General features: G+C 39.4%; 1 long non-coding RNA gene across 1 annotated transcript; it reads right to left on the bottom strand.

Annotated features, from left to right (window-relative positions):
• Positions 1-11,416: 11,416 nt before the first annotated feature.
• LOC133424139 (uncharacterized) lies at positions 11,417-12,401 on the bottom strand. Its single transcript, XR_009770853.1, has 3 exons — positions 12,349-12,401; positions 11,734-11,802; positions 11,417-11,488 (listed from the first exon to the last, which is right to left on the bottom strand). It is a non-coding gene; the product is annotated as an uncharacterized LOC133424139 (long non-coding RNA).
• Positions 12,402-13,508: the final 1,107 nt, after the last annotated feature.

Below are 13,508 nucleotides of genomic sequence, written 5' to 3'. Positions count from 1 at the left end.
TCAACTTGATAATGTAATTTTTCATCCACCTTGGAACACTTCCTTCTGAAAGACAAAGAAATTCAAGACAAATTGGAGCAACTCCAATAAACCTCAACATCCAAAAAAAATGTCGAAAGGGGCAGGAAAGCACCATTTTGTGAGAATGGTCATCTTTTTGGTGAATAGCTGAGCAAATGCCAGCACCATACACTGCAGTCCCCCAACCAGATGAAAATATCCTGTCTCACCCTCCGTCTTTTTGACTACGTCGTGTATGTTTAAGACGACCTTGAATGTTAAGCAACACTGCAGAGCCCTGGACCCTGATGCTGGACTGGAAGGTGAGGAGGGCTGCAATTCAGAGGTCCAGAACTGGTGTTGGGTAGAGCGCACTCTCATCTGGCATTGCATTTTTGGGAATAGGGGGCATTTCTTGAAATAATCCCTGTGGCCGTCAATTTGTGATCAAAATACATAGGAAAATAAACCAGCAACCCGAAATACCACTATGCAATAATCATATGACTGTAATTCTCTGTTCACACGTCAGCTAAAAAAAAAGACAACGTAGTGTTTGTTCCAGTCACGGTTATAATGGTTAGAAGCTGTCGTGGACTCCACTGTCGACACCATGAGCGAAAGCACATGTGGAATTATGGTGACAACAAATTGCTAGGAATGGCAAGCTCCCATTGCCTTCCAGTTTAGTGTACTGAGAGGCAGTGGGAGCTTTCCATCCCTAGAAACTGGTTGCTAAGGTGGGATAGGACAAGCACAATTTGGGGGAGGAGCAGCTATTCCTCCATGCAGGGCAACTTAGACTGTAGCTGATGCAGCTACAAACTTTGGCTGTTGTTCCAGTCTTGATGTTGCTGTGTCCTTGTATCTGCTAGTGTGAATGCATCTTGATTTGGCCAACCTTTTTCTTTCGTCGTCAAAAGTGAATGTTGAGCGGCTTTTGTCTCCCTCTCCATCCACCTCAAAACATCATGCTCTGAAATGCAAAGTTAAGATAAGCGGATTGTTCCAATTAGTTTCCCAGAGGTAACAAATGTTAGCCATCTCTCCAAATAGTTACCTGAAATAATATTACCTGTGATACCCTGTGCCTCTTTCAGGATTTGTAATGAATCCAGAATATATGTGTAGCCACGAGGCCACAAACAAGCAATAGCTCAGTTACTTGCTCTTAGATTGAATTGTCAGTTACTTAAACTTAACTTAAACAAGGACTTAAACCTTAAACTAAAGTAGCTGCTGCTGCCTGGCGTCCTCTATGGACTTAAGGAATATTAGTGGATACCCAGTTAAAGGAACTAAAGTGAATGGGGAGGGCAAGGGTTAAACAATAATCACCAATTTAATATCACACAAAATAGGCCTATATACAAATTCCAAATAGATAATTTCTTATTATTAGCAGAAACAACACAAAAATGGATTTATCTAATCTAAACCTTGTGAAAATATCCTATACCGAATTAACCCTATTTAATCCTATTCTAATGTTGCCCGGGGGTGGAGCTCTGGGTGATGGAGATGACAGAGTCCTGAACACAGACGGGAGGGGTGAGCAGGGGGAGGGGCGTCCGAGCCCCGCTGCTGTTCAGACGGAGAGGAGGGTGGAGATGGGTGGATGAGAAGGGGGGCGTGGCGGGCTGATGAAGGCAGTCGGCAGGCAGGTGGTCCGGTCCTCAGGACAGGAGGACCCTCTCAGGTTGTCCGACGTCGGAGCCTCAGCCGGGAGCGGGAGGGATGCTTTTGCCTTTAGCTTTAGCACGAGCTAACGCATCAAACCGGCTGACTAGCCCAACTTAACTAGTCAGCAAACTTCTACCAAACTACTGTACACGAGACAGTAGTCTACAGGAAGTGTCCTCCTCTTTAGGGAAAAGCAACGTTACTTTTCCAACATAAAACCACCACTTAGGAGACCAACAGTTCTCTGCCCGACACGACGTCGACTCCTCTCAGCTGTTCTTGCTCTCAACTGTTTTCACTCTCAGCTGTTCTCAGTCTCAACCGCCGATGCGCGCTCCCGCGGGCTCCCGTTGCATCCAAACGGACCGTTGACGCTCTCCCCGCGTGCACGCACACACACACACACACACACACACAATAAAGTACATGCTGTCACGTTCTCTATCACACAACACAGTACCGCAGCATAACATAAAATGCAACATAAAACGTATGTAATGCATTAACATAACTTTTCCATGCAGAAAACATAAACCAAATATAACAAATAAACGAATAATATAAAAATAAGATTTTACAGGGGCTGACTCTGGCTGGGCTTCAATACAATATGACATTTTTGTTTTTGGAATTGCATTACAGAAAATCACAATATTCTAATTTGCTGAGACAGTCCTGTATGGTGTATGTGTGTTATTGTTGTATGACGTTGAGATTCGCTAATAAAACCTAACTAAGATTACAATGACTTAACAGAAAGAAGCATTACCTGACACTGGGTTTTGTGTCCATAAACATGGAATGCTGGGACAGCGAAGGACACATCCAACAGTAATCCATGTCCTTTTGTCTGATGCAACAAACAAAGTACAATAGATATCTCATAAGAAAATTATTAAAAGACAACACTTAAGCAATAGAAAAGAAAAAACTCACATGTATATGCTTTGAAAGCACACAGGCTATGTCATATATGACATGTAATTTGATGTTTTTTCCCTCAAGTCTTTCCAGCAGCTCCTTGATGATGAACATCGGATATGCTAGCCTATTGAAAAGAAAATAATATCCCGTTATTCAAAAGGATTCTGTTCCATAATGGCCTAAATAAATGTAATTGTATCATATCCGAGAGCTAAAGGAACATTTACAGCTTACCAAAAAACAAACTCACCGTTCTCCGTGGCTCATGTTTAAGAAGGCAAGGGGCATTTCATGCCGACAACATGCTCCGAAAACTCCTGTGATGTCCAATTTTTTCTGCTGCTTTTTTGAACGGAGCTGATTTCCAGCCTTAAAGTTGCTGCAGTCCTGATTAATACAAGCATATTATAGGTTTAACACTCTTTAATGACACCTCAAACCTAACTGCGAGTAACAGTAGTTGCAACGTTACTGACCTCGCTTGGCTTGGAACCCTCAGGATGGGAGAGTAAAAACTGTTGAACACCTTCATCCTTGAGAAACAAGGTGTTGTCATGCAAAGTCTCGGCTGGAATGGGGGGGATGAATTTAATAATAATGGACCACTCTTTCAACGAAAGCACAGCAGAAACAAAGTTCCATTTCATGTCAACTCGTAATCAGCCAAGTTCTTACCTGTACTATTTCCGGAGTTTTTTTTCCTGACAAGACCAAAGTTTCCATCCAGGGAGACAATTATCTCTCCGTCAGTCTGAAATATAAACAGACATCAACTATGTTTGAGTAAATGGTGCTGATGCTGTAACAAATTATGTTACACTGCCTGAACATGCACAATAATAATGTATATCTAACCTTTGGACATGCAGGGCATACAGTGTCATCATTGAAGGCAGTCTGGCGCCGATAATAATGGTGGCGAAATTGAGAAATGGATTCCCCCACGAGGGCTCGGTACAGCATGTTGACCTAGTTAAGCAGTGAACAAAATTTAAATAATTGGTTTAATTCATCCCAATGACATGCGTGGAAACAAAGCAGCTTGACATTATATTAAAGAAAGTAGATTTAGAAGTTTCGTAAGGCTTTCGTAATGTTTCCAATCCACTGTAAACTAACAAGATATAATAGGATACAGAAAGTGCATGCAATTAAATATTGATGTACTTTACCTAATTAATATTGATGTACTTTACCTCTGCAAGAGTTAAGTTGTTCTTCCAGCGTAGTGTATTGCAAAACCCTTCAACAGAAACCTGGCACTCTAGTGAAAGATTGTGGAAAAGCTCTAGGAGAGCCAGTGAAAAGGCTGCCTGGGGTCTTTCGGGTGATGCCGGCCAGAGTCCATACCTCAAAAGGCTGCATGGCTCGGATTCACACTGGCAAAAACAGACTGTGAATTTCGACAGCTGGCCTATCAATAAGGGAAAGAGATAAATGTTTACTTGAGAATATATACATCTTCAATCTTTGAATTCAGATCATGGGGCATAGATGGATCTGCAAATAAAAAGAAACATTCAATTTTTTTTAACAAACCTGTGTTCACAACTATTTTCATCTCTCTCGTATATATAGCATGGGAACTGTGGTCCTCAGATAAATTCAGCACAAAACCATAGTTAGCTGTCTCATAGTTGGTTGTCTACAGTATAGGGAAAGAAGAGTAGAACACAGGAAAAACTGTTATGCCTACTTTGAATAAAGTCAGAAAAAGGTCCAAAATGATCACTTCAAGAGTTGTTTTCTATAACATTGTGAATAAGTACTAACGTTCCATTTTTCAGGAAGATGCAGGGAATTTCTGTGTGTCGCCTTAACACAGGTTTCACAGAAGACTATCGTGTGACTGCACTCCCGACACCTATATTCTGCATGCTCTTTGCAAACGAAGCAAATATTCGATGATGGTGCAGCAGTTTCCAGCGACACACGAAACAGTTCAGGCTTCAGTGACTTCCAAACACACAGCTCTTTTGCCTTTGATTTACTGTATGCGGTCTGTTCATTAGAGCTAGCCTCCTCATGTTCAACATGTGGCACAGCCTCCGTTGACACAACAGGGACAGGAGAGTTCACTCTGGAGTATGGGTTTTGAAAAAGACTAGTCTTTTTCAAAAAGGAGCGTTTGACTCTACCACCTCCCATCGGCTTCTCTAAAAGTTTTAGCTTCCATTTCCTTCGAGGCATCTTTGATCCTACTTCCAGTGAATCTGTAAAATAGAAGTAAAATGAATTATTAGTTATAAAAGGAATAATAGACGGTTCAACCTTGTATGTTACTTGAACCAGTTAAGACAAAACAACCAAACAGTACTTTCCATGATTTACCAGTTAAGACTGTATCATTTTTATCTGTTATTTCTCCACCTTTTCATTCATCATCTGTGCCATTTTTACTGGCGTTTCTTTATGACAGCTCAATGCCACCCCGGTAAAAGTACGTAGGCCTAAGTTATCTGATTTAGGGAATTAGAATATATGTTCTAGGAGTGGCGGGCAGACCAAAATAAGATGGAGAATCCATCAACGATTCATCTACAAGGTCCCAAAATACCTCAGAACAACAATGATATGCAAAATAAGATAAGACTAGTCTCTTTCCTTCGACGGGGTATTAGGGCCAAAGTAAGACAAAAAAAAAAATGGAAATTACGAGAATAAAGTAATAATAATATGATAATAAAGTCGTAATATTTCTCATTTTAACACAGGGAGAAGACTGATCTTCCTGTTAGAGTTCTCATAAATTATATTCTCATAATATTACAACTTTATTATCGTAATATTACGACTTTATATTCTCATATCACGATTTTATTCTATTCTATTCTCTTATTCTATTACGACTTTATTCTCGAAACATTATGACTTTATTCACATAATTTCCAATTTCGCGCGCCTAAAGGTTTCATGTGCGCGCGTAAAACTCATATATAAAAAAAAAATCCGTGTCCCTTTAAGGGCTCCGTACAAATAAACGATAGAAATAGATGATCATAGCTTACCAGAACCCGACGGCTTGAGCTTGTACACAATGTCAAATGTGTCTCCTTTAGTTTTAACAGTAATAAATGAGTTGGATTAAACAGAATAATTCAATGTTCTTTCTCAGTGTTTATCTCTGTCTTCCCGTTCGCTCTCCTCTGTTCTGCTTGGATTGTCCCCGATTGTCGCGGGTTAGCCTTGCGTCTGCGCAGTAGTACCCAGATGCACAAAGGTGATTGGCTGAAATCTTGACAGACATGTAAATTGACCAACCACACGCCTCCTTATTTTAGTTACTTGGTACTGTGGTTCCAAAAGATGATTATAGGCCTATAACCTTTATCTGCTATGAGAACCATAGAAGTCTATAACTTGTAACTCTGACTGTATAAAAATGGAACAGAATGGACCCTGTATGATTTGCATACTAACAGAGTTAAGGGAACATCTTGAATTTTAAGTTTGACAAATACTGTCCAAGTTAATTTCTATATAATCAGTACTGGAGTTGAGGGGGGGTGAGGTGGGATGAGGTGGGATGGCATCCCCCTGAAATAAAAACGGTCCAAATCATCCCCCCTGTAAAACTGCCATCCCTCCTTTCCATCCCTTAAGTCATTTCATCAATGAATGTGGTTTTACTGCTATTTCAACATTTAGATTCATCACCAGAAAAATAACACCAGAAAAATAACTTCTTTGACAATTTTCACCTGTTTCAAGTAAATTTTCACTTGAAATAAGTAGAAAAATCTGCCAGTGGGACAAGATTTATCTTCTTATTACAAGCAAAAAAATCTTATTTTAAGTGAAAATCTACTTGAAACAGGTGAAAATTCTTGTTTTTTCCAGTGATGAGTCTTGTTTTAAGTATAATGAGATTTTTTTACTAAAATGAGACATTTTAACTAGAAATAAGACAAATATTCTTGTTAAGATTGTGAGTTTTTGCAGTGATCCATGTTACTTATCCTGTGAAGGACAGAGTCATATTGATAAGTTCAGAAAAGTGTTTTTTATTGTTGTGTTTTGATGTATTTGATGTAAGCCCAGTGGATATTTAAAGCTTACAGAAGGCTGCATTTAACTGCTGCTATGTCATTCCTGCAGTATTTCTGCAGGTGTTTTGGTCACTGCTATTATTTGTAATATATTATATTATTTGTAATCAGCACAAATGATCTGTCCCCATATGATAAAATCCACCATCACCCCTGATTTTCTTTTACAACTCGGTATAAGAATAGCCTTATAGTGCTTGTAACGCCCGCAAATGTAATAATGCCCCAAACGTAATAAACCACAAACGTAATAAAAATATGCAGCTTTTAATGTAATCATCCTGCAAATGTAATACATTTCCCACAAACGTAATAGTCGCTGCCTACTACAAACGTAACACGCGATTTCCCACAAATGTAATAACTATTACGTTTGTAGAGATTATAATAAAACCCATCCGCACTCTCGCAGCCTGCCCTGCATAATTAATGCTGTGGATGTGTCAGACCCCACACTTTTTCGGGGAGTTTAACGTTCAACTGAACTGTAGGCTATTCTATAGTAACTGGACTCTATCTACCAAATGAATTACGTTTGCTTAGTTTGTTTTGGTTTAATCAATTTGTGCAAATGGAGGAGGAGGAGAGACCTCATCTCCTCATGCGCTTCGGGTTTGCGCGATTCGGGTTTAGGAGCTTCACCTTCATGAGAGAGACGCAACAACTGTTTGTCTGTTTTGGAGGTGCAAAGAGAAGAATAGATATTTCCTCACAAAGACTGTTACACTGGATATTTGCGAGTACATTACCCAGACCTATGGTGTGCCAAAATTCAGAGCGCACAGAGCGCACAGAGCGCACAGAGCAGAGAGCACTTTGCCACCTCGGTAGCAAAGCTGTATCCTGGGGTGCCAATGACGTGATCTGTAGTTTGCATTATTCGTTTTGGAATACTCAATTTAGATATATACTGCATGGGATTTGGAATCAGAATAATGGCTGTACACAAGTATTTACAGCTGATAATGAATCACTGTGAATACATCAATGTCAGTTACGTGTATTGAATGGATGGATGAAAACTAAAAGCGTAATCAGACAAGCTTTTCTGTGTTATTTTGGACATAGACTAACATGACAGCTCGGACATCATTTTTAATCATCTCTCCAGTCTTGATGCTTCGGTCAGCTCGAGACAATTGTCTCCAGCTGACCGTGGCATGCCGTGGCAATTATAGCCATTATTCTGAGTCCAAATCCCATGCAGTATATTCCAGCAATGTTACTGTATGTCATTCTGACCCAGGATGTATTTGTTAGGTAAAATAAGGTATAGGCCTATTCTAGCCCAAATCACAATGTATGACTGTAATTAGGAAAAACATCAATACATTGAAAGATTAGTCCCACCAAAGAATATATATATATATTTTTTTTTAATTTTTATCCAGGCTGGAGCTATGATGAGGGTAAGAATTTATACCTGACAAGATCATGCGACCCAAAAGGGGTAAAAATGAAACTAAATTCGGGACAGTCCTGATACCATCCCCCGGGACTGCACTCACATTCCCCAGTTCTATCCCTCCAACTGCACCCCCCCCTCCCCAGCCTCTCCACCACTTCATACCCCAGTGGCCCCACCCTCCACCCCCCACACCACTGCGACGGCCCTCTTTATCCTGGAGAGGGACGTTAATAAAATATTCAAAAAACTAAACCCCCGCAAAGCAGCAGGACCGGACTCTGTCTCCCCATCCACCCTGAAGCACCTGTGTGGTGTCATAGCTCAGAGATGTGCATTACGATAATTACATCTGTGTTAAATAGACAATCTCAGACCTATAGTCATTATAATCATTACAGGTGAGAGAGATGTTTTGTCATGGCTATAGAATATTGCTGATCAGTCAAGCATTTGAGTAAGTGCACATGTGACAATATAAAATGTTTGTCAATGATCATCTTATGGATGGGTTTTCTTCAGAATGGCATCCTTCATCTTCATTCACCTCTACATAGACCAGCTATTGAGTGTATATTCAACACATGTAATCTGCTAAATGATTTTTCCTACCCCAACTATGAATAACACTCCCCTTTACCCCTCATATAATGTAATCCAAAGATCTAATCTTAAATATGACAGTACTTTGTACCCAGGTATTGCTTGCCTCCCCCTCACCCTAATAAACTGATTCTTTGCTTATGTAGAGCGACTTTGGGTATTTTGAAACACACTTTATAAAATCTGAGCAGTTAATACCTTATACGTGTCAAATAAATGTGTTGAATATGCTAGATAATTTGACTTGGGCTACACCCAATATTATATGAACATTTCCGTTTCACAAAAATATTCAAAGAATTTTCACAGGACTCCACTGAAAATACTGCATTTATTGGAGAGAACAAGTTATAAGTAAAAAAATAAATTCGAAAGAGAAACAGCAACAATATAACTGATGTTTGATCATTTTGATGATTTTTTTTTCAGCACGACTTGTTTAAGTTTAGCCAAAAAAAGGCTGTTTCCGTCTGCCCTCTGCTCCTCCCCTGGGGCAACTTGATCTGAAAAACATAAGGAAGAAAATGGCAATGTAAAACTTTTGTTGAAATAATAAAATACAAAAAAGGGGAGGCGGGAGATGTGCTGGTGTTTTAAAATTAAGTGGACCACAACAAAGTATATCTACAGTATAAGAAAAATCAATGCGGCCATGGTGGAGTGTGAAGAGGTGAGTCTTCAGGCCACGGCAGAAGCTAGGGAGGGATTCAGCTGTTCTAAGTGCCACAGGGAGATCATTCCACAGTTTGGGTGCCAGGAGGGCCAATTGTCTGGGAAGAGTGAATTCTTCCAATATTCGATTTGAATATAAGTAATATGGTCAAACAAGATGGACGTCTATATTGTCCTGGGCGTCATATCACGACACCAATATTGTGCATGGTGACACCTCGATTAGGATATAATAATCTATTGTGCAGCCCGACTGCAAACTTCATTGTCCACCTCATTAATGTCAGCTACTGAAAACTGCATTTCAATTTGTATCTATATTAAATTGGTTACCAACTGGGACATTTAAGACATGAACTGGTAGACAACAAATATGCAGTGCAAATTCACATGACCCACCCATGGCCTGATCAGTTAATGGGTGTCTTTAGAATAGAACTACAGACTCACTCCCTAAATTCCACCATGGTCTGAAGACTCACCCATTCACACTCCACCATAGCCCTAAGAATAGCCTCATTTTCTTTGCATTTAGATGATGATGTTGATGTATTAGCTGCTTATTGTCCAACATTTCTACTTGATTAGCCCAATATGCATTTGCATTTAATGTATAATGATGACCTTAGCCAGCGGTTAGGTAGACTGACAACGTGGATTCACTCAGAGTATTTGAAATCAGAAAATTACTTTATTAATCAGTGATTGCGTTTTACTGTTCAGTTGAAAAACAGTCACTGATTGGCCTAATCTTCTGATTTTTGATACTCTCCCCCCATGGGCCGGTATCACACTGTGGAGAAAAATGAGTGAATATATGTTATCATTGTGGCTAATGCCTGGCTAGTATAACTATGCTTATTCTAAGACGCCTTGGATTACAAGTCCCTGCTAAATGCTTAAATTGTAAGACTCATCTAAGGAAATCCAATTTGTTTAAGGACTGACCTTTGTCAGCCGTTGGCAACAAGGATGCTGGATTCGGCTTCTTGACTGGATCACACTGTCCTGGCTTCTTCTTTCTCTTTGTGTCTGCTGGATCTCAAACAGAAAATACATGAGTAAGAATATGGGATAGCTGAATGACTAGAAGTGTCAAACATGTTCTGCAAACCATGCTGTGGCAACCTCATGTAAGCTCTTGAAAACTGCATTTTGCAGGACATTCGCATTTTGCATTTCACTCACTTTGTTCTTATGACAATGACTTATGTAGGACTGGTTTGTGGGAGAACTGCTATAAATTGGGAAGGAGGAAGATGCATTCCCTTTGCGAGAAAGAAAATAGCAGCTTGTCAAGCTGCTATTTTCTGCAAAAGCCTTCTCCACAAAAAGGATGAGGTTCAAGTGGTTAAATGAGTGAGATCCGTACCCATTTACCCAAATAAGTGAAAATCAATTTGACGATTAAGATTATCTTATATCCGCAAAAACATTTTTTAATTTAAATTTGATTAATCGGTCTGCCCCAATTGCACGAGCAAGAAACCACAGGTAAGAACCTAAATATTCTTCCTACACACTGCGAGAAAAACAGCATCCGAGTTTAATGGGATGCATTTTAGATTTTTATTTTTTTCCCTCTGCATGTGCCTACTGGTTCTCATTAGTAGGCTGTTGTCTTTAAATCCGTATACACAGAAATAAATCGTAAGACAAGAGAAATAACTATCAAGTTAGCATTACGGTTTGGGTGGTAGTGCACACTCAGATGTACCAAAAAAATAAATAAAAACATTAAAGAACATAAAAGGAATAAAAAAACAACAAATTTACAACTGACCTTCCACAGCTGACGGAACCGTTGCAATGCTGGACTTCTTATCTGGAAAGATAAAGATCAGACTCTTACATCTAGAACTACATCTGACAGGCAGACACTCAATCTCCCTAGTTCATAAAATAAACAGTGAATATCCAAATATATTTGTCAGTGTAGAGAATATTCTGCTGCAAAATCTCAAAAAATCTTTTAAGAACAACCAAAGTACCAATACTTAGTTAGTTGTATTCATTTCCTTCTACACCAAATCCCCCATAAGATGAATGCAAGTTCAAGAGGTGCCAAACCAAACAAACCTACCATAAATATAAGACTCAAGGAACTTAATTCTTGCGGTGTCATCCAGGTTATCTAAATAATCAGATGGACCTGTTAGAGATAACACAAAAAATGGAGATCCAAGATCAGAGAAAACATAAATACTGGAGATCCAGGATCAGGTGTTTTCTCTGTATGTTAACATTAGTAAAATAAAAAATAAATAAAAGACATTAGAAAGGACAACAATATATAGAGTAAGAAAACATATGGTATTTGTGGATCTGTTCCAATGTATCCAGAACTAGGAGGATAACTTTGTGTCACAGTACAATCACAGCACTTTTAATACTGACCATCCATCAGTGAAGGCGCTTCCTCTGCTGTCTCTCTTTCCTGAGGTGGCTCCTCAGCAATGTCAACATCTACAAAGACAAAAGGCTTTAACTTCTAAAGCACAATAGATGACCTATGACGACACACAGACGTTGTTGTAAACCAGTAGAGAAACACAATGATGAAATCAGTGTACACTGCTTCTGTAGACGGTAAACGTAAATCATTATAGCAACCGAAGGTCGCTGTTCACTCTGAAAAGAAGCAGAATTTGTCTGTGTCCGTCCGTCCATCTTTGCTTTCTTCAAGTTATTCCTTTTAGTTGACTTTGTACCATTGTATCTGTTCTGTCATGAAACTGTACCTGTTCCAATGCATTTTTCAATACATCAAATCAAATGAGTCCTACATCACCATAGTAAGTATCAATATTCGGTGGGTAACTGGTTACTATCAACTACCATGATGTCATGGTTAGACCAGAACGATTGATATAACTGTATTGCACTAGAGACACTCTATACCAGCCCATATCTGAACTTCAGAACAATCGCCTCATCAAACAAAGGAGATCCACACATCTCGCCCTTAGGACATCTTACTGGTAGACATGTAGAGACAATTTTAATACTGACCATCCATCTGTGTGAACGCTTCCTCAAGTGGGTGTTCAGCACTGTGAACATCTTCTTTAAAACAATGGATGACCTATTACGACTGACACACTACAAGTATTCATACCAACACACACATGTTAAAGCACTGAATCTGCTAACATCAAAATAAGCCATTCAAACTTGTATAGCCATGGAGAATTAAAACATAATGACTGACCTGAAATCTGAAGACCTTGAGGATTCTCCTCGGGACTCTGGTTGACTACAAAAACACATTTTTAGCTTTTATCATTAATGCAATATCGGTTTCGTTTTTTTACAAAATGCAGAAAGAAATCTGGCAACTAAAATAGCGCAAAATACTGAAAAAGGAATCTTGTTTTTTTCTGTGTCATGATGGTTGTGCTATGCCCATAATGGCCAGAAACACCTTAATCATGTTGACATAATAATAAGGAAGTCTATTGAAGTCTACACATTTTAAAAATCACTCACGTATTTGGATAGAGATTTTGTCAGCAGCGCTGAGAATCTGCCTCAACTGATCAGCTCCATAGTGGTTGGCCTTTCGCAGGGCTATGCCATCAGGGAGTCCAGTCATTGTCAGCAAACCTTTATCTGCTTTTATGTAGGGTAGTAAACCCACACCCCCGGCATCTTCTAAATGACACAAACACGAGAGCAAATTGTAAACGGACAATATTCTGCAGGTCTGTTTAAAATAACACAATTTAGATAAACAGACAATTTGAGTCCTTGATACTTACTGTATTTCTGGCTGAAAAGTGCTGTGACCTTTTTGCAAAGGTCACTCTTCAGCATTTTTGCAGTAGACGCCGCCGAAGCCGGAGCTGAGAAGGGAACTCCTAGAAATGCAATAGAGAATAAGGACAAATAAGAAAAAGGAGTAACTCCGAGAATAGTTGAAGTTAATTGTAAATGTAGAGATCTACTACCTTCACAATAGACTCCAAAATCATTTACGTTTCAGGAAAGCCTGTCCTACTTTGGAGTAGGCTGTACGGACCATAATGTTAGGGTCTTGGGTGTCACAGGCAAGCGCCACCGCCTCCACTCCAACTGACTCCAGCCCGTCAACCTATAAAAAAAAAACAAAAAAAAAAAAAAAAAACAGAATTTGTATTCTACACCAGGAGAGAGAAGTGGAGTGATACGTC

Source organism: Cololabis saira, chromosome 23, assembly GCF_033807715.1.
Source record: "Cololabis saira isolate AMF1-May2022 chromosome 23, fColSai1.1, whole genome shotgun sequence".
In the NCBI taxonomy this organism is placed as follows: domain Eukaryota; kingdom Metazoa; phylum Chordata; class Actinopteri; order Beloniformes; family Belonidae; genus Cololabis; species Cololabis saira.
The sequence above is the reverse complement of the archived record's forward strand: the minus strand, read 5'-3'. Positions and strand labels throughout refer to the sequence as shown.